We start from the raw sequence: 25,324 nt of genomic DNA, 5'->3' as shown, positions 1-25,324 counted from the left end.
TTAAGAAAAAACAATCTTCTCAAGAACATGTCAGATTTTGCCAACCAGCAGACCTTTTCAAAAATATTTCTTAAAGGAGTTTCTTAGAACTGCTGCTACAAGGTTACCATTTATACAAATTTCTGAAGTTGAGTACTGTGTAAAACTATGATCAATGTGTACAAAGTCTAATCCTTTCCAGTGTTATTCACTTTTTATAAGGTTTTTTGGCCTAGAGATGGTGCCTCTTTGGCGATCATAACACATTTCTGTTTATTTGGGAAGACAGATTGTTATGCCACACAGTTTGCACCAAAGTCAGCTACTCCTCGGCACAGTGTCTACACGTGCACACAAGACCGCAGCACTTTGAGCCAGGGTGGAAAAGCCCCACGTAGGCAGGGAGCCTGGGTGGTTGGTCAACTTCAAGCTCCAGGTGGTGGTGGTGTTGGGTGGTAGAGGGGCTGGCTGGGGCATGAGGAAGCTAAAATGCAAAGCTAGGTAGCGGGTAGCCCCTGCACTTTAGTACCTTTGTGCCCCAGCCAGCTGCTGTCACTATCTATGTGTGCATTTCAGCACATATAATTACTCTGCCATACGGCAGTACTGTCCTCAACAATACTATCCTACAGAGGAGTTAATTAAGTTACTGTGCCCTAATACCAGCACATGCGTACACTTGTGACACTTTACCAGCACATGTGTGTACGTAACACTTTAATGCAGAGTTAATTAGTCAACTCAGCAGTAAATGTGTAGATGCACCCTCTGAACAGAAAACTCACTGTTTCTTTTCTATGTCCTTTTCTATTTAGCTACAGGGTCATAGGCGTAAGGTCCCTGAACTGTATAGGAAATAGATATCCTACCCCTGATCCATGTGATTCATAACAATCTGACCCAGTTCTGTTCTATACTAGCCTCTTGAAGTTCTTGTTACCTGGTATGGTATAAAGTGTGAACCACTCTTCTAATGAAATATAAGACTTATCAGCTTTCTATAGACCGGACTATGAATTATGCCCCATTTTCAAACTCTGATTCCTCTGATCCACATGACCATACTCTTTCCACTGATATTGGCTTTTCTCATGACAAACAGTCAAGAAAATGAGATAAATTTAGGGCGTAGACAGACAGAGCAATAGTATTAATATCAAAGGATGCTAATACAAGCTGTTATCAGCATTCAACTGTTGAGTCTACATAATTCTGTAGTGATGCAAGTGTTGCAAAAACACTCCGGCTAGAGCCTGACTAGGATGACATTGTTCACTTGTGTTGCTACAGGATCATGCAGATGTAAGTTAGATGCTAAAAGTTGATGCATGTCCCTGAGCATGGGTTCCTCTTCCTGTTTTAAAGTCGCTGAAATGTATATTTGTCTGTCCACAACCACACATGCTACTCTTGCCTCCAAAATATCTTCCACAAACTCTAAGTTCCTTTGTCTTTGGAGATGTTAATTACATTAAATTAAATTTGGCTTTTAATTATTAATATTTTTAATGACCATGTAACAGTCAAAGTCAATATTTTCTTCCATAATGAACGAAAGTGGGTTTCAGATATCAATGAAATGTGCATGGTCATATACCCATGGAGACTATTCCTATTCTTCTCTTGGGTGGGGTGGGAGGGCAGGAGTATTCCTTGTGCTATAATATTCCCATGTGCAAAATAATTCATTTAAAAATGTGCTGCACTGTTGTACAAACTGTTACAGTGTTTTAGTCATTTTTTAAAATACTTCCTACTGTAGACTTTTAAAAATATCTTTCCCACAAGCTCTATAGAAAAAGAAATTAAAAGGCAAAATTAAGTAATTTGCAGAGGAGAGTAAACTCTGCAACTGAATTAGAAAGTTAAAACTCCTTTTACATATTTAGCTTTCTTAGAGAGTGAAATTATATAAATGTATAAGTATAGTGCTATTTATAATTTCCTGTAATTCTGTTCATTAGCATTGGTGAAATATATAGACTTTTCTTTTAATTTTGATTTCATTTGGGCTGTAGAGTCCAGTGAATAATCTATTTAAATGACTAACAGGGACTTTCTTAATGTATTAAAAAGATGCCTTCACTTAGATGAGAAAATAATTACTTAGTCTTTAACTTTGCAGTCTTTTGTTTTCACTTGAAATATACAGAAGACACCATTCTAATACAAATAGATTTGGTGCAATGTCCATCTCTATGGGCATGAGGGCTGTGTGAAATTCTGCTGGTTGTTTCATTTTCACGCTGTTTTGACTCGTTCTGAGCTTGAAACAGCTAAATCAAAACAAAACAAATGGCTTTGAAACAGCCTTGAAATGAAATGTAGGCACTCAAAACATTTTGAAAGTTTTGAAACGTTTCAAGTTTTGAAGCTCAAGCCGGGCTTGCCTACAGGGAAACAGAAAGTAAGGAGAGGGAGGGGAAGAGGAGGGAAGTGGGAGCAAGGACTTCTTTCATATTGACTATGTAGCTGGCCAGTGACTGTGATCCTTCCCTGAGGTCCCTTCCAATCCCAGTGCTCTGGGGGAGGAATGGAAAAACAGAATAAAAGGCAGCATTGTTTGAACTCGCCTGCTTTCTCTCTTTGGGTCTGACAGTTACTGAGCTGTGTCTTCCAGCAGCTTAGAAGCATTAGACAATGAAGGCTACTACTAGCATTGATTTGAATGATTTTCCACTTGCTAGCCTAGCAAGTGGGATTCCACAATACCTTTTGCTTTCTTCTAGACCCTTTTATTTTATTATTATATTTATTGATTTATTCTTTTCAATTTTATAATTATATTGGATATTACACTACAGAATGTAATTTATATAGGAAGGGAGACACATTTCTATTTTATTCCTATACATTTATACCTTGCGGCATAGACTACACACCTTAGAGAACTTATATAGGAATGCAGGTACATTTATACCATGCAGCATCAACTACACACCTTACAGAATTTATATAGGAATGCAGATACATTTTTATATTTGTATAAAAGCAAAACACTATGAAACACACCATGAAGTGTGGTGGAAAGGCAGCTGGCAAGCCTTCAGGCAGGGGCAGAAGAGGGGGTAGGAGGAGAGGTGTAAGTTCCCCACCACCCCCAAACTGAGATGCAGCCTCTTTCCCACAACTAGTAGGGACAAGGTTTCCACAAGCAGCAAGGAGGGGAGCAGTGCCAGTGCTACTGCCTGTGCCTGAGACTGCATCCTCTCCAAGAGCACCAGACATAGCCACCCGCACGCCTCACCACCATGACAACAGCAGCAGCACCAGCATGACAGTGTCCTTCACAGGTACCTCTCCACTTTTACCTGTGCTGCTACATTGCCCTTCTCCCCGCCCCCACTCCAGCCTGTCCCTCAACCCCTGATGCCTCCGTTTCCATTTTCACTGACTGGCTTTCTTGTCTGCATTGCATGCCAGCCTCTGGCTTCTTTACTATTCATTCCATCCAGGAAGATCACACACACCAACTGCAGGTGCCTTCTCAGCCTGACAAAGGGTTTTTCAATCTGAAAGCTCGCTAAGATATATTTCTGTAACTAACTATTCAGTTGGTCTGCTAAAACATACCAGATTAGACTGAACCCAAAGTAAGGACCTTGTCTGCCTGTGCCCTGTCCTTAGACCAACAGCCCTAGCACCTAACTGGAAGGACGCAGGGCCCTGGGCACATCTAAGCCCCAGGGCTGGGGTTGGCAGGAAGACTTCTCTGGCAGCTGCTGGAGAGACACTCCTGCAGGAGATGAAAGAAAGGCTCTGTGACAGTTTGGCTGCCTGAGATGCTGCTGATGCTACTGTGCTGCTTACTAAGATATTACCTGTTGTCATTTAAAGTGGTGAACCAGTCTGAAGCTGTAGGGGAGGAGGAGGCCTCATTAGGGCACACTACCATGCCACGTAGAGGCCCCAGCACCAGTTAGGGCATGCCTTAACACACACACGGTGTCACCCATGTCACAAGTTTTGCTTGTCAGCAGCCTGAGGTGCAGTATCCCAGAAAACCCTGCACCTATCTTCTTAAAAGCTGGTGGGCTTCATGGCCTCAGCATGGCCTACCATGCCTGCAGTTTTCACCCTGCTGTGCCTTAACTCACACACGTGACATGAGTTTTGCTTGTCAGTAGCTTGAGGTGCAGTTTCCCAGAAACTCCTGTGCTTATCTCCTTGAAATATGCCAGTCTTTGTGGTCTGAGCAGGGACTACCATCCCTCCACTTTTCCCCCTGCTTCACCTTAACACACACACGTGACATGAGTTTTCCTTTCAAAACTTTGAGGTGCAGTTTCCCAGAAACCTCTGCACCTACCTACTTGAAATCTGGTAACCTTCATGGCTTCACAAGGGGATACCATCTCTATGTTCCATCTGAATCAGACAAGAAATGACAAAGTTATAGGCAGTTTCATGCTTCTCCATTATAGCCTATGGGCAAAACAGCTTTGACAAAACAAAATGGAACAGCGGTTTTGAAACAAAACGAAACACTTTCCTGTCAAAATGTTGAAATGGAAGTCAAAACAGAATGGTGCTGTTTCGCGCAGCCCTAATGGACTGTTTGTACTGCACAGTAATTTAGTACTTGCTTCAGCAAGTACTAAATGACTGCACAATGCCCACCAGTACTGTGCAGTACCAGTGGCACATGGGTCATTTTCGACCCAACTGCACAGTAGCAATGAGCTGCCTCACAGTTAATGTCTGCCATAGGACATTGCTGTAGCATCAAGCTAAATCGCTGTAGCATCTTGTGTAGAGATGCCCTATTTTGATCTAAATACATCCAGATAAGTACATGTAAGGTTTATATCTATATACTATAAAACAAGTGCCATATTTTCAAGCTCTCTAAAGCATTTATAATAGCGTTCTTGTCACATGAATGCCAGATACACAGTCCTTGATAGTGAGAAGAATCAAGCACAAACTAATAGGAAAGTAAAATAAACTAAATATTATGTACAATTTATACATCAAATAAATACTCACAAGTCATGAAAAATATTTAAAATTGAAGTTATAAAAAAATTAATACCCGAAGTCCCTGTAATTTTATAATACTAGCAGCTCTTAATTTATTTATTGAATTTTAAAGCTAATGTTTTATACACAAAGGGGTGAATACTTTTCTTAAAGAAAATATGGGTTCATTACTATAAATCACAGAACAAATTAGCACTACCTTTCTGATTGCATATTTCCTTATTTGTGTGGTAGTTCAAATTAATAGATAGATAGATAGATAGATAGATAGATAGATAGATAGATAGAACAAACACAGAGCGAGATATCACACAATGATAACAGCCATGCTGTGATTATGCAGCCATGCATATTGCCATGTAACACCTCTCTTTTTTGATTCATCTGGTGACTATGCTGCAGAATTCAGGCTTTGATTAAAACACGAATTAAGCCTCTATCACTTAGGGTTGTAATGAAACCTTAAAAATATGAACAGAATTTCATATGAGGCAGTGATGTCTGCCTGAATCAACAGACAGCCTGACTTAGGAGGTTTTAACAGATGTGAGCTCCCCTGTTTGTTTCAGTTGAAGTCTTTGGCCATTTGTAGACAAAAAAGGGACATGCGTGCACGACACTTTAAAAGGAGCTAATGCTTTTGAACCACTTTAATGGTGTCAGTCTTTCCATGCTTTAGCAGCATATTGTGCATTAATTCCAGCCACTGTAGGAAATTCAGCAGCGTAATGCATCTTATATGGCTTGGGGCGCAGCAAACTAAAACTCCTTTGAGGAGTTTTAATTTGCTGTACCTACAGCCGCAAAGTAAAGCACTGGGCTCCGTGCAGCTCCACGCCTCTGCAGGAAGCCCTGCAAGCAGCCTGGCAGTAACCTGGGAAAGCAGCTCCACCCAAGAAAAGCAGTGAGCCTGATTCCCTCCCTGGACTGCCTGCTTGCCTGAGTTGCATGGGGGCTCAGTGCTTCCCTCTGCAGCTGTGGTGCCCCCTGGGACCTCCTGACCCAGGGGCTTGTGGGCGGATGCCACCTGGGCAGGGCCCACTGCTGCTGTGGAGGGAAGCACTAGGTCCCCAGCAGAACCAGGGACTGCTCCACCTGCTGGCAGCTTGCCCTCCCCTCCCCACTGCTGGAGAGGCAGGTAAGTCAGCAGGGTGTGTGCACGACACAGGGGTTTAATTGGTCCTAAATTAAAGAGGTGTTTTTAAAAACCCACCACTTCAATTTAGGGCCCCCATTTCATCTAGACACGCCCTTTGAGACTGAATGCTTGATTGTCAACTGGCAATCTCTATCCCACATTATAGAGCACACCCTGGGAAGGCATAAGGTGTGACATGTTATACACATTGCCCATATGCTCCCTGATGGGGTACATTGTCCTCAACCTATGAAGGCTGAGGACAAAGAGTCAAAGTACATTCATTTAAGCCTGCATATATGAAGTAAAGATGTTGCAGCCTGCTTCTCTCTGCTGTGTTAATGTTAATGGAATAAACCAGCTCAGAGGGTCAAAGTGTTAACATGACCCTGTCACTGTGCATCACTAATTGGTTAAAAAAATGAGGGTTTTAAGTCCAGAGACCTCAGCAAACTTAGTACAAAGACAAAAGCCGCCATTAAACATCTTTTAACCTTCTATTAAAGATACCAAAAAAAAAAAAAAAAAGAACCCAAAGGAGGGAAAACATTTACAAGCAATGTTTGCTGGCAATCCTCCTGGTCTCTCCTTCTCTTTTCCTGTAGCATACTGCATTTTTTAAGACTTTGAGGGTTTTTTCTATTTGATATCTGATATTTTGTTTTAAGATATCAAGAACTGCCATACAACTTATGGCATTTGTTCATGTATTGAAGGGTATGGACTAAATGTTCCCGGGGACACTTCTGAACTTAATTTCTCTTATCAGTTAGTGTAACTGAGGGTGCAGTTGCATGTTACCCTTACACCATATTAAAGGCACTTAAAATGCAAACATTTGCACCCTGAAGTGGAAAAAAACTTGTGCTAACTGCCCTCTGAGCATCTCAGGGATATGCCTCTTTGGGCAAAGAGTATCTCTAACAGCTGTTACGCAGCTCGTGCTGCAATAACATCAGGCTACTTTAGAGGGCCAGTACTAGCAATTCACGGATCTCTGGTATTCCAGTACATTCCTTTCCCACCCCCCATTCCCATGCAGACAGTCCATCTCCCCAAAGTCTTTTGTCCCGGAGTGACAAAGCTCGGTAGCTGCAGATAAGTGGGGAGCAGGAGAGCAGGGAGGGGCACAGAGTGAGGGATAGGGGAGCCTGAAGCTAGGTGGTAAAGGACCAATCTGAGTATGCAGGTGGCTATACATACCTGATGCCAGTGGGTGGGGGAGTAGGGCAGTGACACAGGGGTGATCTAGGTGGGCAGTGACCAGTGGAGCCTGAATGGAGCATGTCAGGGAGCAGCGCAGACTTGATTTGGGCATGCAGCAGCAGCACAGTCCTAGTCCTGGAACAGAAGAGCCAATACTGCCACTAGATAGCTGGAAAGCAAGGCAAGCATGAACCAGACTTGACAGCAGCAGTGGTGGCCAGACCAAGAGCTCAGCTACTGCTATTTTTGTGCCCCCTCCTTCATTACACTACTGCGGTCTTAAAACATTTAAAATACAAAGTATTAAAAGCCAGCTTTCATTTTACAATATCCTTTATTCCCTTTCCTTTTAGTTGTCAAGTCTTTATAACTTGCTGTATGAAAATCTTTTAGATAGCATTAAAATGAGAATTAATGTCTTTCTCTTTTTTAGAAAGGAGAAATTAGGCAAAATTTATTGGAGCTGCTGTGCTGTTGCTTTTGTTGGAATCTGACCCTACTCCTTTAATGACAAATAGGACAAAGTGCACTTACCTAAAAAGGGAGAGAAAAATAAGCAGCCAGACAGAAATTGCAGCTTCTGGCTTTGGTGCTTACCTTTACTTACAACCTCACTGTTGGAGAAAGAGACATAGCACACAATATCATCAGCCATGCAGAGATCTGGAAATCTTGTATTAGCATCTGGATGCTTAAGATATTGCTTTTAGGTGCCTTAAGTGGCTGATGGAAGTGTCACAAGAGACAGTCCTGGCTAGCTAGGTTAGACAGAAGGCAGAGGGAGAGGGAGAAAAAGGGAGGGAGAGAGAGGCCAAAAACTTGCAAATTAATCATGTGTCAGGAAACTTTTGGTGCCTGCATGAAGAATCTGAAGAATGGTATGAGAAGCTCCTGAAGTTTTCAAACGGTAGGCAAAATTCTGCTCCCCACTGCCCCTGAGACTTCCTTCCTACTGAGATGTAGGCAAAGAAGAAAAGTTTCAGGACAGCAGGGAAGAATAATTAAAGGTTTAAATATATATATATAACTTTAATTATTTGACAGTTTAAGTATTATTTTGGTTATCAGACAATTTTTACATTTACATTGTTTTTATTAGAATGTATATTTATGTGGTTGCTGAAGATTCACAGCAAAAAGAGAACGATTTTAACTTGTTTTGAAATATGTTAATATGTGAGAATTGATTTTTTTAAAAATAGTAATATCACATGAGTGCAAATATAATTACAGTGCTAAGTATTGCTCAGGTTACAGTTTTTCTACCAAGTTTTCTGATGCTGTAGAGGCATTTTTAAATGGAAAGATTTTGCAGCTCACATAAATCTTTACTGAAACATAATTTGAAAAACTAATATAAAAGGAGAATGCCTTGTATTTTAGATGGATATTGTTCATTTTCAGGCTGCATTTTATTTCCCTGGTTCAGGAAAGGTGTATGGGCTCAGGTGGGAAGAAAGAAGAGAGGAAAGAATTAAGGACATGTATGACAGTTTACTTCCATCGGGGCAAATGCGGCAAGCATGTGAGCAGCAAGGGAGAGGTAGGCATCTGTTTGCCTAAGGCCCCCTCTATACATGCAGGTAAAGGCATGATGAAATCTAATACATGCTTCACACAATTGCACCTACTGCCATGCTACATGTGCATGATAGGAGGCACAATGGTGTGATTGAGCATTAGATCCCATCGCATCTTTTTGCCGGTATGAGGGGAGCCCAATGCTGGGCTCCCTCTGCACTGGCAAGCAGGCTCTCACAGCTGGGAGCCCCATACCCACCAGTTGAGGGACTCCTAGCTGTGGGGGCACTCCACTCACCTCCAGGGCAGGGAGATCACTGCAGAGAAGATACTTCCACCCCAGTGTTGCATACATCCCCAGGACTGGGAGATTGCCTCTGCAGTCATTCTCCCACCTCAGAGGTTTCATGCTCCCCTGGGGTGGAAGGATTTCCCCTGCAGTGATCCTCCCACCCTGGGGGTTTCATACACCACCGGGGTGAAAGGATCACCAGGAGGCACACTGCAGGGACCTAGCAATAGCATCTGCTACTATGCAACTCTGGGTCCCAGCATCGAGGGAGTGCTTCCACGATGCAAAGTCCACAGCTGCTAGGCTGAGATTCCTGAGCAGCTGTGGGAATCGCAGCCTTGGCTGGACAAGGTTCACCCCTATGTAGCTGACAAGGCTTCCAGCCACAGGGGCGACCCTGTTAAATGTGAAAATTAAAGCTTAGTAGCAACCAGCTATGCAGTTAGCACACATATTTTAGGTCTAACTTTATAGCTGGTTGGAGCCTTAAATTGTGTAATAAGTACATTGCACGTGTAGCTGGTCTTAAGATAATTGTGCAATTAATTGAAAGCTTTCTTTTTCTGATTGAGAAGGACTTCGATCTCGGTGTTGTTTTTGTCAAACTAGTCCTGATGGCAATGGGTAATTAAGCCAATTGATTCACCGCAAGTCCATGGATGGTCTCTTTTAGAGGTTGTTAATCTTCCTCAACAGAAGTGTTATCATCTTCAATCCTAAAATTGAAGGGCTTCATATGTTTGGAGGGCTTCATGGTGTCCAGGGGTCTGAAGGCATTTGATGTTGCACTGTGTTCAGACTGATTTGGCTTGTTTTTGATGTTTCAGTACAAGCATGATAGACATGGTTGATCTCACTAAGCAATGATTAGTCCAGCAGTTATCGGCTCCTTTCTTTTAGATCATGCAGTCTTATGATGATGTAGTCGCAAGGAGGTGCCATTGTTTTGAGAAAGGGTTGTTTTGTACCCATCACATTGTCTAAAGATAATGTTAGTAATGACACGGTCGTTGCCCACTCCTTCCTTCCCAATAGTGCCCCTCCATATGTTAAAGTCCCAGCCAGCTCTTGCATTGAAGTCTCCAAGAGGATGATCAAATCCTCTTTTGGAAGGACAGAGAAGATTTCATCAAGGTCAGCATAAAACTGTTTTTTCAGTTCTTCCTCAGCATAAATTGTTGGGACATACGCACTGATTATGGTAGCAAACAAATTGCTGATCAGCTGGCGGTGGAGAATCATGAAGGACTACTTAATGCAAAGAGGGAATTCAGTAATTCAGCTGACAATCTGGTTCTTAATGGTGAAACAAACACTATATTCTCCTGTCATTTCCAGGTTTTCCTTTCCAGAAGAATGTATAGCCACCCCCTCCCTCCACCCCCACTCTGCCCTCAGATGACCTTTGTCTGCAAGTCTGATCTCAATGAGAGTAGTAATATCAATGTTATATCACAAGAGTTCTCGGGCGACAGTAGCCAATCTACATTCAGGTCTGCCAGCATTCAAGTCATTTAGAAAGGCTCAGACATTCCAAGATGCAAAGGGCATTTTTGTGCTTTGACCATAATTTGAGTGATCCACCTGGAAGTGGCTATCCAGGCAGGTGCGGTAAAGTGGGACACCTATGTTCAGGGCAACTTTTCTAGCTCCCTCCCCATATGGGATGAGAAGAAGGGATCCATGACCCTGCAGTCATGATTGCAGCTGCAAAATCACCCTCCTGTCCCATTCCAAGGGTTATTAAGCAATACCTGTAATGTTCAAAAAGGGCCTTAGACATTGACTTTTCAATCTGAAATTATTACTCACAGTGGTAGAAGAGCAGAAGGGAGATAAAACCTTAGACTGAAAAACATGATTAAAACCATCTTATGATATTAGGGGACAAATCTAGAGATTTTTGAAGCCTCACTCATGCTTTTTGATGTCTTAAAGAAGGCAATACTTCTTATACTCCCTCTGAAGTTCACAAGTTGGACAGGCCATAACTAGCCCCAAATTAGGTTACATATAATGGCAACTTTTTCATTACTGAGATTCAGTATAGATTTCTTCAGCAAAAGGGCATAGTTAATTAACTATTTCATTACTGCTTATTTTATCAGCAAGATAAAGCTTCTAATTCTGCTCTATCATTGTTCAATGAACTGACTGAACTTGCTGCAATGCATAATGGGGCAGGTTATTCACTACCAATGACTGCAGAGATGAAAACTGAAAATTTAAATCCCAGTCCCAAATAAAGTCAACTAGAGTCTTAGCAAAAGAGAAGGAAGACAGAAGCTTGTCCCACTCAGTATCAAATGCATCCCACAGCTAATGGCTACCTCCATCTCCCTCATCTTCCAGACTGTTACAGGCCCATCTTAGAATGATAGGAAATTAGGCTTGGAAAGGCCCTCAGGAGGCCAGTCATCTAGTCCAACTGCCTACTTAAAGCAGGTCCATCCCCATCTATATCATCTCAGCCAAGGCTTTGTCTATCCAGGTTTTAAAAACCTTTTAAAAACCCGTTAAAAAAAATCTTGTCTACTCTTCAGTGCAGTTTCTCTTGACACATCAATAATGTGATTTTATATTTTCCACTACAAAGGTCTATGGCACAATGAGGCATGTTTGGTTCACTTCATGTAATCGATTTTCATGCTAAGATAATAGTGTTAGTTTGAATCATTTGTGCAAACAATGCTTACTGGCGTGGAAGTCTGTGAGATTGCACGGAAGAAAGCAATCAAACTATCTGTCCCAACAGAGCAACCTTGCACAAATTTACAAGATAAAAAAGTAGTCTTTTTCATTCTTTTTGTAAAATTAATGTTCAAGTTAAAGCTACCAAAGTTAACCACACATTGTACTGTCTAAAGCAGATGTGTCAATGAAATGTCCCACGGGCTGGATCTGGTCCATAGGGCTCCTAGAAATTTGGGGGCAGAGCTCACCAGTGAAATCTGGGGTACAAACCCCTGTTGCAAACATTTTGGTGGAAAGAGGAGAGGTTGTGGGGGATGAACAATGGCTCTGTTAACTGTTCTGCCAACGCTAACACCACTTGCTTTGCCACTGGAGATGGGTTTGGATCCAGACTGGGAAAAGCCTTGTGGTCCGAATCTGCCTATGAGTTATAGTTAGTATCTCACTAATGCTTGGAATTTTGGAAAGGACTATTTATAAAACAATAAACTGCCTGGGATGATTTCCTAAATGAATATTCAAGCATGCCTTTGTTTGAAAATATCATGCTTTTGTGTCTTAGTTGTTTTGGTCTTTTAAAATCAATTTTTATTATGTGCAAGAGAAATTATATAGTAGTCTTGTCCCTTTCCACCTTTTCTTAAAACATTTACAATACATAGATTAAAAATCAGAGGGGACCAGCAGGCATTGGGGGAGTCCCTGTTCCCCCCAAGCACTACAAGGATTGACTAGAAATAATGGTCACAAGCTGGCAGAGGGTAGATTCAGACTAGACGCTACTTCACTGTCAGGGCGGCTAGGATCTGGAACCAACTTCCAAGAGAAGTGGTGCTGGCTTCTACCCTGGGGGTCTTTAAGGGAGGCTAGACGAACACCTTGCTGGGGTTGTTTGACCCCAGTACTCTTTCCTGCCATGGCAGGGGGTTGGACTAGATGATCTGCTCAGGTCCCTTCCAACCCTACCAACTATGAAACTATGAAACATCGCTCTGTGAGATTCTGAAATTTGTCTTGCAGAAAATAAACAAACAGAACTAACTTCTCTGTGGTACTGTAACAAAGCTAGGACAGTTGGTATGAAGATCATAAATATAACTCTCATATTACATAAATATATAAGGGAAAAACAGCATAAAATCAAAATGATATTTCTATTGCATTAGACACATTCAATGTTGGATAACAACTGTTAGGAAAATAGAACAAACTACCTCAGGAAGTTGCACAATAAGCCTCACTGGAAGTTTTCAAGACAAGGCTGAATAGACTTCTGTCTGAGACGTGTTAGGTATAGTACATCCTGCATATGTGGAAGCAGGTAAACTAGATAACTCTGAATATTCCTTCTAATGATTATATGGAGGGTGCATCTTCATATTCATTAGCTTTTGCTAATGCATATTAAATTTAGTACCTCCATCATGAGGTACCAGAAAAAGATGCATTAGCCTATTTTAATGCACATTAGCAGAACCACGTGGTTTTTCTGTGATGCTTTAATGCACATTAAAGTAGACTAATGCACACTAAAGTACACATATAGATGTGCCCAGTGTTATATAACCCACTATATTTTCAAAACATAGGTCCTGTGGTCTTCAGTTGCATCTGTGAGTGCTCAGTAGTTCTGCAGATTAGACCCCATGGCTCAAATCATGCTCCAGAAAAGCATGCATAGACCACTAGAGCTATGCAAAATTTCAATGGATCTTTCATTTCAAAGGTGTTTTGACGAGTTTTGAGCTGGAAACACTGAAACCAAAATGAAACACAAGGCTTCGAAATGAAATGAGGGCACTCAAAACGTTTTTAAAATTTTGAAGAGTTTTGAGTTTCGAAGTCGGGCTTGCAGGGAAATACAAACTAAGGAGAGGGAAGGAAGAAGGGGAAAGGACTGCTTTGATATTGACATGTGTAGCTGGCCAGTGATTGTGATCCTTCCCTGAGGTCCCTTCCAATCCAAATGCTCTGGGGGAGGGATGTACAAAGAACATAAAAGCATTGTTTGAAATGAGCTTTGTCAACTATGCCTTTGTCAGCTTTCTGAGCTGTGTCCTCCAACAGCATCAGGAGCATCAGGACGGCTCCACTTCCTACTTGTTAATCTGTTCCTAGCAAGCGGGATTCAATCCTTTCCAAAATACCTATATACCCTTTCCTAATCCATTCCTTTCGATTTATTCCTCCCCCCAAATCCTCTTTTTGTTTTTATTATTCTCTGTAATTCTTTCTCCTCATAAAAGAAATCTGTGTTTTCCCTGACATTCTGCATTGACTGTGCAGGAAAGCACAACATATATTTATGTATTACATAAATACATACATTACATTACAAAAACACACAGATTTTCCAGCACACAAAACATGAAGCATGCTGGGAAGGTAGGTGGCTGCTCTTCAGGCCAGGGTGGAAGAGGGGGCAGAGAGAGAGCTCTAAGTCCCACTCCCCACCCCCGCCACTCCACATACCCCAAAACTTAGATGCAGCCTCATTCCAACAACTAGAAGCCATACCGCTTCTGCTGCTAGTGGCACCAAGGAGATGGGAGCAGTGTCTGCTTAAATGGAACCAAAATACTTTGCTTTAATTGCTCTTCCCCTATGCTCCTACAGCATAAGACATATTGCGGGTCAGGTGTGGGCAACTTGTAGCACATGTGCCACAAGTGGCAAGAGCAGCTTCTGCATGTGGCACACAGCAGACTGGGGTGGGGACAGGCAGCACAGCTGCAAATAAGGCAGGAAGCAGAAGGCATAGCAGCAGATCAGGCAAGGAAAGGGAATCAGAATGGTACTCAGAAAGTATGCAGGGTTAATTTGTGGCATGCCTGCCAAAAAGGCTGGCCCTCACTGCTGTAGCTTATTTGTACATTTGCTTGTATTGCTTATAATCAACAATCAAGAATTTGGAAATATCTTATAAAATCTTTTTCATGACTTCAGTTTATGCAGCGAAATCTCTATTTTTTAAGAGATGAGAACACATTTCTATGGCTCAATCTCTCATATACAGTATGCTGAATGAAATAATTGTTCTTTGAAATTTCTACAGAAAAATCTTGAGCATGCTAACAAAAAATGAACACCTGTAAGAGACAGCATTGCCTGTAAATAGCTTTTGAGAACAAGAAATGCCAAATTGTCGCAAAACATTAAAATAATTGTAATTCTAACAGGGGTGATATTCTAAAACATCAGAAATAGTTGCTTTTCAAAGGAAACTAAACTCTCACAGACTTGCAAGGCAGCCCTAATAATTCCACTAGACTAGAGAGCCAGTTATGAAGACAATGATCACCCAAGATAGCTAATTCTTTCAGGAAAGGCTTTCAGTTTTCATTAACCTTTGTGTGAACAAGGAAGGGAACAAGAGTAAGAACAGAAGCAGGTATATTCAACTCACAACCAAACTCAAAAAGACTACACTCTATATGGCAGACTTTACAATACATTAGGAAAAAACATAACTTGTTTCCCTTACCAAAGGATCTAGGCCCTGTATACAGAAGATAAAATAGAAGTATTGTTGCACCTGGAGGAAATAAGAAAACCCCCATCATTTGCTGAGTGGGTGGGTTTTATTTTTCTGTCATTGTTTGCATGTCATCAGTCTGAAATCTCATAAAATGCTCAGTATGCTATTCACAGTAAATGACTGCAGGGGGTGCCACATAACAATCCACCCCACTGATAGCTTCATACAAAATTATAGCAGGGGGAGCCTCACACCACTATTTCCTGCTATAGGTCAGTGATGTCTATAGCTCACAGCTCACTAATATGTACAGATGATCAAAAGTGGTGTGATTTAATTAATTTAATTAAGTGTCATTTGATTAATTTCATTAATTTTAAATGTATTTTACACATATTCTTAATTTTTTTTTAAAATTACAAAAATAGTTTTTAAAGTTTTATTCGTATTTTGTTCTTATTCTTTTCATTCCTACCTTAATTTTTATTCTTATTTTTTATTTTCCTATTTCTATGTTATCAAGTAAACTTTATTTTGTGCATAAATCCATATTTTTTATGTCATTCAAACAATCAGCCCTACAAACAGGGTGCTGAAATTCTCCGAGCGCTTATAATATGGGCACAAGTCTGCACCCTGTAAATTTCTTATATATATATTTATCGTTGCACACATATTGGAGTGTTGTGGTGCACTAACTGGAACTCCGACAATGCACTCCATGCACTATCTCACAAGAGGTCCCAATCCCGGAAGCTGCCTGGAACACCCCTTTCTGCATTCACAATCCTGCATTCACATTCCTGCACTGTTGGGGGTTTTTGTTTCCCTTCCGTCCCCAGACACTGCTCAGCACCCCTCTGTTTGGGTCCCACATCCACCCTCACCACAGCCTCCCCCCACACCCCCCAACTAGAGGTAAAGTACTCATGAGACAAACAGAAGTGTTGAATGAATGTTTAAATGTTATTTATAGAAACACTCAACAGTAACTGCGTTTATCGTTGTTCAATCGCACCATTTCCATCTGTACCAGCCAGAACGGGTGCAGCCAGGCAATTTTGTACATTGCCTCCCTGATCAACATTTGCATGCTGATCATAGGAGACACCATGACCTGTCTGCCCATGCCTCTGACCACTGCCTCCTGTACTTCTTCAGACAAGGACTCACTGAATACCTCCCATCCCAGGTCTCACAAATACTGTGGAGCATGCAGACTGCCAAAATGAACATAATGTTTTCCGGCTCCACATTGAGCCTGTGGTTCAGTGACCTCCACCATACTTTCAGATGGCCAGTGGTGCATTCAACAGTCATCCAGAATTTGCTGAGGAAGTAGTTGAATACTGCCTTTTGCCAATCAGTAACTTGTCCTCCATATGGCTTCATAAGCCAGGGCAGGAGGGTGTAAGCTGCCTCTGCTATGATAAGCAGGGGCACAGCAAGACTCTGGATCACTGCATCAGGGACCCCAGGCATATATTGTCCTTTCTCCATCATGCTAGGCAGCAATGAATTTTGAAGGACACACACATTATGCGTGCTGCCTGCCCAGCCTGTATAAATGTTAGTGAACCATCTTCAGTGATCAAGTATGGCCTGGAGGATCACAGAGGCAAATCCCTTCCTGGTGGTGAATGACTGGCTCCCCTGGTATGGGGATAGGACTGGGATGTGTGTGCTGTCCAATGTACCCATGCAGTTAGGGAATCCCATGGCTCTGAAGTCTTCACAGCTTCCCTAGGGTTATTGAGGCAGATGAAGCTGTTTGCCATGATGTCCTGAAGCAGCTGGCATACCTCACATATCACCACCCAAGCTGTGTAGGGAGCCACGCTGATTTGGTTCCCAACAAAGTGGAGGCTGGTAGGGGTAGCCAGTGTCATGATGAGCATGGCCACCCACTTTTCTGGTGTGATGGGTTGACACATGACAGTGTCCTGGTGCTCAATGTGCAGTGATGGCAGTGAAACTGTGCACAAATGTCTCCCTGTTCATGTGGAAGCTCTCAAGTCACTGTTGATCATCCCAAGTCAACAGTATGATGTGCTCCCACCAGTCATAGCTGTCTGTGTGACTCAGACCCTGTGTTCATTGCTCTGTAGGTTGATCCACAGAACCCTATCAGCCTCAAGATCCATAGCTTCCTCTCAGTTCTCCAACTCCAGCTCACAGATTGTTGACTGGTATAGCAAGGCCTGAGAAGCTGATACCCTGTGTTGCCACTTTTGTAAGAGGTCCATCAGAGCTTGCATTGCACTCAATAGCAGTATCTGTGAATTATTGTGCGTCTCCATTCTCTGGTTGGACACCTCCAGGGCATCCAACAGCATCTGGTTCTCCTCGCAGATTCCATCAGGATTCATCAAAATCATGTTGTTATGCAGGAAACAACAGTTACGGTTTCTCTCAGAGCACCACCTGCTTGTGCTAAGGGGGTTGAATAGGTAGGGCTTTTTAATAGGGCATTATAAAAACCCTGTTCCTTACATTTCAGTTCCAACACATGAATCATGGAGCTTGCAGTGGCAAGGAGATCCCTTCACAGCTCCATTGTTCCCTGCAGTGCTAGGTCACAGTGGCTGGGCTCCAGATGCCCCGGGGGAGGGCAATGGGACAGGATCCCAAGGCTGCAGCAGGCAGCCTACCCTGCCTCAGGGAGAAGGCAGAGAAGAGCTCCATGCTCTGCTCCACTGCAGCAGCCTCAGCCTCCTGCCAGGGGTAGGGGGCTGACCCGGGTCCCTGTCCCCATAGCCCTGGCAGCTGGGGGCCCCTTCTGGCAGGGCTGGGCTGGGGGACAGGGGGCACCATCAGGGCCAGGGAGCTGTGGGGGCGGGGGGAGTGAGGGGCACCAGCAGGGCTGGTGGACCTTTTATTTAAATCACAGATTATGGGGGCTTTATCAGAGAATTTGCAATTTTTTATCAGGGAAAACCAAGATCCCTGGTGATGTCTCAGCAGGTGAGGATGCCTTGGAGACCTCTGTCCCTGTGCATTCATGGCAATCCAATATCTCCATTAGCAGCTGGACGTATCTGTAATAGGCCATGTCACACATTCAAATGCCCTGCCACTGTGCTTTGGTGATATCCCTGTGGAAAGCAGCCCACAGCATCTTTGCCTTGACGCTAGACTGCCATCTTATTGTGCTCCTGCTCACTCATTCTCCTGGCAACATCAAGGTAGATGTGCCATTTGGTCTGCAGGCCACAGAGGCATTAGGCACATGACCCCAGGGTCACCCAGAACCCATACCAGGTGCTTTGTTTTGGTGAAGGTCCAATTGGACCTAGACCTATTCACCCCTGTCGGCTCCATTCTCCCCTGAATTTCGAACCTCTTGGGTCAATACAGGGTACCCTGGGGAGCTATGAATTCAACTGGTATGTCTTGAGGTGACAGGGCCAAGGGAGGTTTGCCTCCCTCCCACCCTGCCATTGCAGAGCAAAATTTGGACATCAGATATTCTGGTGCCAGGCAAGGTAAAGGCAGGGAGGGGGGCTCTGTACCACTGGCAACTTTGTATTTTATGGGCATGCTTGTTCTAGATGTCTTTTAGCTCTACTAGGTCTTTTAGCCCTGTGTATGCCATGGCACAGCAACAGGCTACCCAATGTCCACGTACTGAGAATTAGGCCCTTGATGGGTGCCAACATGCTCCCTATCAGGGCATGGCACAACAACCCAGTGACCCAGGTGCCAAGACACCACTTCCAGAAGGACACATTCTGAACTGCTGAGCCGTTCAGACATAGCTGGTGAGGGAATGAACGCTGACAGAACTCACTTGCTATTCATAGAGTTAGCATGCTTAACGCTCACACAGACTCACAGAACTCAGTTTGTTAGGTTTATGTAAAGCCAGTGACTGAATTAATGGCATTAGGGGGACAATTATGCTGCAGCCAGCTGAAAAAGGATGCTTTAGAGGTGCAGGGTTGAGGGGAGCAGGGATTCCTCATAGCTATTGTTGGGCAAAGTCTGGGGATTTTTTCTGGGCACAGAAGAGCTATGCTCTGGGATTGTTGCAAGTTTTGGTGTCAGTCACCAGGGCTCCCACCTGGCCTGCCAAGGGTCTCCTAAAACACTCATTACACTCAAACACATGCAAATTGTAGTGATATTTGGTGCACAAGGGGGCTCATCACACAAAAATTGTAGCGATACCTAATGGACAAAGGAGCTCACCACATGTCATTCAGTGAATTACTATGTATACATGACAGATTAATGGCTGCACTGTTCCAAGTTGCATCATCCTAAACTAAACTACATTGGGATGGGGATTAGTTTATGATGACGCAAAGTCATTTAAATTACACATACGTGAGTTTTGAGCAAAGTGGGATGCCATTAAGCCACACAAAATGGCAATTTTCGTCACATGTACAAGAACCCTTATGTTTTCATTCCAATACTTTGGATAAATTCCTTCTAAAATAATTATATTAAAATTATGATCAGAATGGGGCATGGCTAGTTAAGGAATTGAAGATTTCTGGGGGGGAGAAAATCAAGGCCAGGGGCCTTTCCATTTCTGAGTTAGGATACATATGATCTTGCTTGAGATTCAGATGTGAGGTAATGATCTCTTTGTTGCTTAACAGGTAGCATTTCCTTCAACAAAACACTACCATTTCCTTCCCTATCAGCAGTTAAGTTATTAAACTTGTTTTTGAAAAACAAGACCCATGTATCTTTAGGGATATACACATCAGGAATTACACTAAAATATTGTGTCCCTTTGGCTATAATTTGCCAAAAACTTTGATTAGCATTATTTTTCCCTGCACCTACACGTTCCTCCCATACCCTCATTTGATATTGTGGTTTTTTTTTCTTATATTTCAATTTGGTAGACTGCTTTAATCTTCTTGATCTATTGGAAATTAACACAGTCATTTTTAGACTTGTTTTGCTCCAAGGCATCTCTTAAATCATCTTTAGCTTGAGAGCAGTCCTCATCAAACCAGGGTTTGTGCCCCTGATAGTGCTTATTCCCAGCAAAAGTACTCTCTTTTGTGAAGGCATTTTCCAACTATTGGACAACTACTTCATATTGTGTTCTTGCTTCTTAGGGTTCTTGTACTTTGAGAATATAAGTGGCCTAAGACTACTGCTAATAACTTTAGAAGTGAAGTAGTCTTGGAGTGTTTTTGTAGTCACAGTTGTCCAGGAAGCAAGGAGTTTTTGTGAAATGCTTCTCATATAAGAAGCAAGGAGTATTTGTCATATCTTTTAAAGGACCAAATATATAGATAGAAGAGCTGTTGGACAAGCTGAATCAAGTGCTCTTTCTTAGCTATAAAGGGATTTGATGCCCAAAAGCTTCTTCAACAACTCTCCCAACTATACAGCTAGTCCATCAGAAATATCACAAAAGCTTCTTGCCTTCAGAAGTGAAAACTTTTGAGAAGCAGTCAGCAAAGGTGGTTAGGGCATGTAACCTACAGTTGAATCAGTCAGATAAATTAATTGCCCTTAATATTTATATTGTTTCTTATGCTAATGATAAAGATTATATAAGAAATACTGAAAATACTGAACTGGCACCTTAAGTGCAGGCAGTCACTCAAAAGACATCTTTGCAACTATCTCAATAGTACAGGATTGTTATAGAGCAGGGGAGGGAAATTATTCCTGCCCATGGCAGGGGGTCAGACTTGATGATCTGTCTAGGTCCCTTCTGACTCACTGATTCTATGATTCTATTTTGGGAGGAGCACCACTTACTGAGTTGTCATGCAAGCCATCAGGGGCTGCATGACAGGCAGCTGGGGACAGATGCATATTAATTTTCTAAATTTTTTAAGGGCCCCGTGGGCTGGATAGAATGGCCTGGGAGGCCACATCTGGCCCGTGGGCCACATTTTGCCCACCTCTATTATAGAGGGTCTCATCCAAAATCTATTGCATGGAGGTTTTGGATCAGACTCAGTCAGCATAGCCTTGCCAACTGCATTTATATGATCACGATGAGAATAGATGCTCATAGCAAAAAGCATGAGAAAACCTGACAAATACCTTTGTATGCAACAAAAACCAGAGAAACACCATGTGTATTTTTACTCCAAAGCCCAAAACAAACTGCATGGCTGCAGAAATTCATTAATTCTATGGTATCTACTGATCTTGAACTTTTACACTCAAAGGTCTCAACAAATAAATTTCAGTGGTTTCCGTTGTATAATAAATACTTATACACAATATAATACTTAACTCAGGGCTGGATTTTCAAAGGTATGTAGGCATCCTAAGATGCAAAGAGGTGCTTAGTAAGATTTATTAAATACTCTGAGTTGAGATAGGCACCTAACTCCCATTGAAAGCAATGCAAACCATTATTCTTTACATTTGTCTTTTTAATACAAACTTTAGAAACCTCAACTAAATTGAAGAACTTGGCATAACATTCTTCATATCTGTTTAGCCAATTATCATGCTGTTGAAAAATATATAGATCTTTTAAAAAGTCCACATGGAACTGCTTTTCTGCTAAGTATATATCCAATGCATGTCTTAAACGGACAAAATTCCCCCTTGCCCTTTTAAATCAGGAAAACAATTGTGATCTAACTAGAGCTTCCATTTTCTATGGTTTCAAACTTGTACACCTGATCACCACCTCCATATCCTTTCTTTGTTTCCTTCTTTCTTATTTTTATTTTTTTGCATCTACAGCAGGGCTGGTATCCTACAGCTTATGAGCCAGATCTGGCCTGTACAGAGGTATGATTTGGCCCAAGAAGGTCTGATCTGGCACACTGGATTGGTCTGACAGAGATAGAATGTGCCACCTATCGCCTCCACAGCACTCTCCCTCCACTGCTATTCTTCCATGTCTGCCCTTACTGTCACTGCAGAGGGATTTGGGATCAGCGGGGAGGGTAAGAACAGGCAGCTGGCTGTTACAAGACGTGTGGCCTACAGCAGGAGGCCAAGTTGCAAAAGACATCCCAGACCAGCAAAAGATTGCCTATCCGGATATAAAGTAATCTTAAAAAGAGAACAGTTGCAATGGCAGGCAAAACATTATAGATGAAAAGGGTTTCAGCAATACACTTCTAGCCATGTACCCAGCCTTTCTGTAACAGTAGTTGGCAGCTTGAAGATGTAGCAGCTATTGTAATTGGAGAGGGGGCCCTTGAAAGGGTGAGAAAACAAATACTAATTTTTTGCTGAAAAACAATTTTTGCATCTTTTTAGTTGGAGAGAAATCTCTGCTGAGAGCCACAGTTAAAAAAAACACTGAAAACACACTTTTTGAAAACAAAATTGACAACCTTTAGCCTCTCAAGCCTATTTGTGCTATGTTTAGAGAGATCAGACAATCTGTGAACTTGTCATTTTCCCCCACTCTTTTTATGGTTCTTTCTTGTGTGCATACATGCTCCAGCACTTCAGTGAATGAAAGTTTAGGAAACACTTGTGATCTCAGTTGTATGTTATCAATTTTTGAAGTTGCTGGTACCAATGGTTTCTATTGTTATAGTGTGCAAGTGTCCTAATCAAAATTAGAGTGCCATTGTGTACAACCACAGATGAGAGAGAACTTATTCTAACAGACCTAACAGTTTAAAAGATACACAATAGGTAGAAGGCAAAGGGCAAGGATAATACAGAAGAAAATGAATATGTTGAAAAACTGGCAGAGCTTCATTTTTTTCTTTCTTTTTTTCTTTTTTCTTTTTCATAGAAAGAAGAGAAACAATGAGGAATAATAGGAATATAGCATCATAGAAAAGTAGGACTGGGAGGAAACTCAAGAGGTCGTCTAGTTCAACTCCCTGCTCAAGGCAGGATCATCTCTATCTAAACCATATACTACAGAATGTCCCAGAACAACAAGAAACCTAACTTTCCACAGGTAAAGCAGAGGAACAAGAGCACTGTCAATGTCCTGACACTGCAAAGTCAACTACTGTGTTAAAATGCACTTGAGAAATTCAAGGAAGAGGACCAATTCCCTCTCTCCTCCTCCCATTTCTTTCCCCCCTTTCCTCCTCCTTCCAAAAAAACCTCACTCACTGCAGAGGAAAGTCAAAAAGAACAAAACAAAACCCCACAGTCCATGCTGATCTGAACATTGGGTCTGTAATGTGGCAAGCAATTGGTCTGACCCTGGGAAGGGATGGCATCTACCTCTGTTCTCAACCAGGATGGCAAATTTTCTAGATAGGGCTTTAAACAAAGATCACCAGGGATGGGGAAACGATGACTGGAGCATGCCCAGGGACCAGCGCACAAGAAAGCTCCAAAGTTGGGGACAATAGGAGAGCCACTTTTTCAAAAACTGAGGGAATGGTTCTCCCTCAGTGTGACAGGAGATTGAAGGTCTCAATTGGAGGACTTAGGTGCTTGGAGCATGGGGAACAAGCAGGAGGAGCTAACCCTCCTACTCTCCAGTGGGTATTATGATCTAATAGGGATTATGGAGACCTGGTTAGATTCCTCATATGATTGGAACATAGCCATAGAGGGCTACACCCTGCATAGAAGGGACTGGGTAGGGAAGAAAGGTGAAGGTGTAGCTGTCTCTGTGAGGGAGCAGTACACCTCTTTGGAGTCCAACACTGGCTCCAAAGAAGAGTGGCTCGAAACACTCTGGGTCAAACTACAGTGGGGAGGGGGTTGGAGGAGCAGTGAGAGAGACCTAACTGTAGGTGTATACTACGGACCACCAAACAAGGGGGAGGAGCTTGATCTGGAGTTCTCTTCAGAACTGGCAGAGGCCATGCCTGCATAGGATATGGGCATGATGGGCGACTTCAATTACCCAGACATCTCTTGGGAGGAACATTCGGCTAAGTCAGACTGATCGTGTTGCTTCCTGACCTGTATCCAAGAGTTCTACCTAACTCAGGAAGGGGGCCAACCAGAGGTAATGGTCTCCTAGACTTGGTCTTTGCCAAAGGAGATGATCTGGTGAGTGACTTGAATATAAAAGGTAGCCTGGACAACAGCAGCCATGAAACCATCACATTCACTGTCCATCACAAGGCAGGCAAATCAGCTAGCAGTGTTGAAGTTCTGAACTTTAGAAAAGTGAATTTCAACAGGCTCAAAGCAATAGTAGGGGAAGCCCTGCGGGACCAGGGACCAAAGGTGAAAGGAGTACATGAAGAGTGGTCATTCCTCAAGGACACAATCCTCGAAGCACAAAAGAAGTTCATTCCCATGCAGAGGAAAGGTAGCAGAAGGGCTGGTTAGCCCTCTTGGCTTAATAGGGATGTCATGGTCCTCTTGAAAAAGAAGAAAGAGGCATACAAACAATGGAAGCTTGGGACAGTCCCCAAGGAGGACTATACAACAACAGCCCACACTTGTAGGGAGCAAATTAGAAAGGCTAAGGCAACTGAATTTAAACTACCAACAGGAATCAAGGACAATAAGAAGTCCTTCTTTAGGTATATAGGGAACAGGAGGAAAACAAATAGAAGCTGTGAGGTAAAGTGAATACACCAGCAGGCAGGGACCATATCCAGGTAGACCTGGATAAGTTGGAGAAGTGGCCAGATCTGAACAAGATGCGGTTCAACAAGGACAAGTGCAGGGTGCTGCACCTGGGAAGAGGGAACCAGCCTTATGGTTATAGGTTAGGGGCTGATCCTCTCAGCAGCACAGAGGCAGAGAGGGATCTTGGAGTCAGGATTGACTCCAGGATGGATGAGTCGCCAATGCGACAAAGCAATAGGCAGAGCCAACCGCACCCTGTCATGCAACAACAGGGGCATCATTAACAGGTCCAGAAAGGTCTTGCTCCCTCTCTCTGCAGCGCTGGTCAGGCCGCAGCTGGAGTACTGTGTCCAGTTCTGGGTGCCGCACTTCAAGAAGAACGTGGAGAACCTGGAGAGGGTCCAGAGGAGGGTCACTCGTATGGTTGAGGGCCTCCGTGGCCAGCCCTATGAGGAGAGGCTGAGGGACCTGAATCTCTTCAGTCTCCGCAAGAGGAGACTGAGGGGGGATCTTGTGGCTGCCTACAACTTTATCAGGGGCCACCAGCAGGGACTCAGGGAAAGTCTGTTCACCA

At 42.8% G+C, this 25,324-nt stretch overlaps 1 protein-coding gene and 1 long non-coding RNA gene across 2 annotated transcripts in view; both read right to left on the bottom strand.

Annotated features, from left to right (window-relative positions):
- TCERG1L (transcription elongation regulator 1 like) overlaps positions 1-25,324 on the bottom strand; it is a 228,811-nt gene that overhangs the window by 197,483 nt on the left and 6,004 nt on the right. The gene's annotated exons all lie outside the window — the stretch shown is intronic.
- The window catches only part of LOC109324304, a 10,135-nt gene continuing 2,402 nt past the window's right edge, over positions 17,592-25,324 (bottom strand). Inside the window, exons 2-3 of the long non-coding RNA XR_002104898.1 lie at positions 24,149-24,152; positions 17,592-17,747 (exon numbers count right to left, since the gene is read on the bottom strand). This is a non-coding gene — a long non-coding RNA (uncharacterized LOC109324304). The remainder of the gene's footprint in view (positions 17,748-24,148; positions 24,153-25,324) is intronic.

The sequence above is a fragment of the Crocodylus porosus genome, unplaced genomic scaffold (assembly GCF_001723895.1).
Source record: "Crocodylus porosus isolate Cpor-Errol unplaced genomic scaffold, CroPor_comp1, whole genome shotgun sequence".
Taxonomy (NCBI): domain Eukaryota; kingdom Metazoa; phylum Chordata; order Crocodylia; family Crocodylidae; genus Crocodylus; species Crocodylus porosus.
Note: the sequence above shows the minus strand (reverse complement) of the source record. Positions and strands in the feature narration are given on the sequence as shown.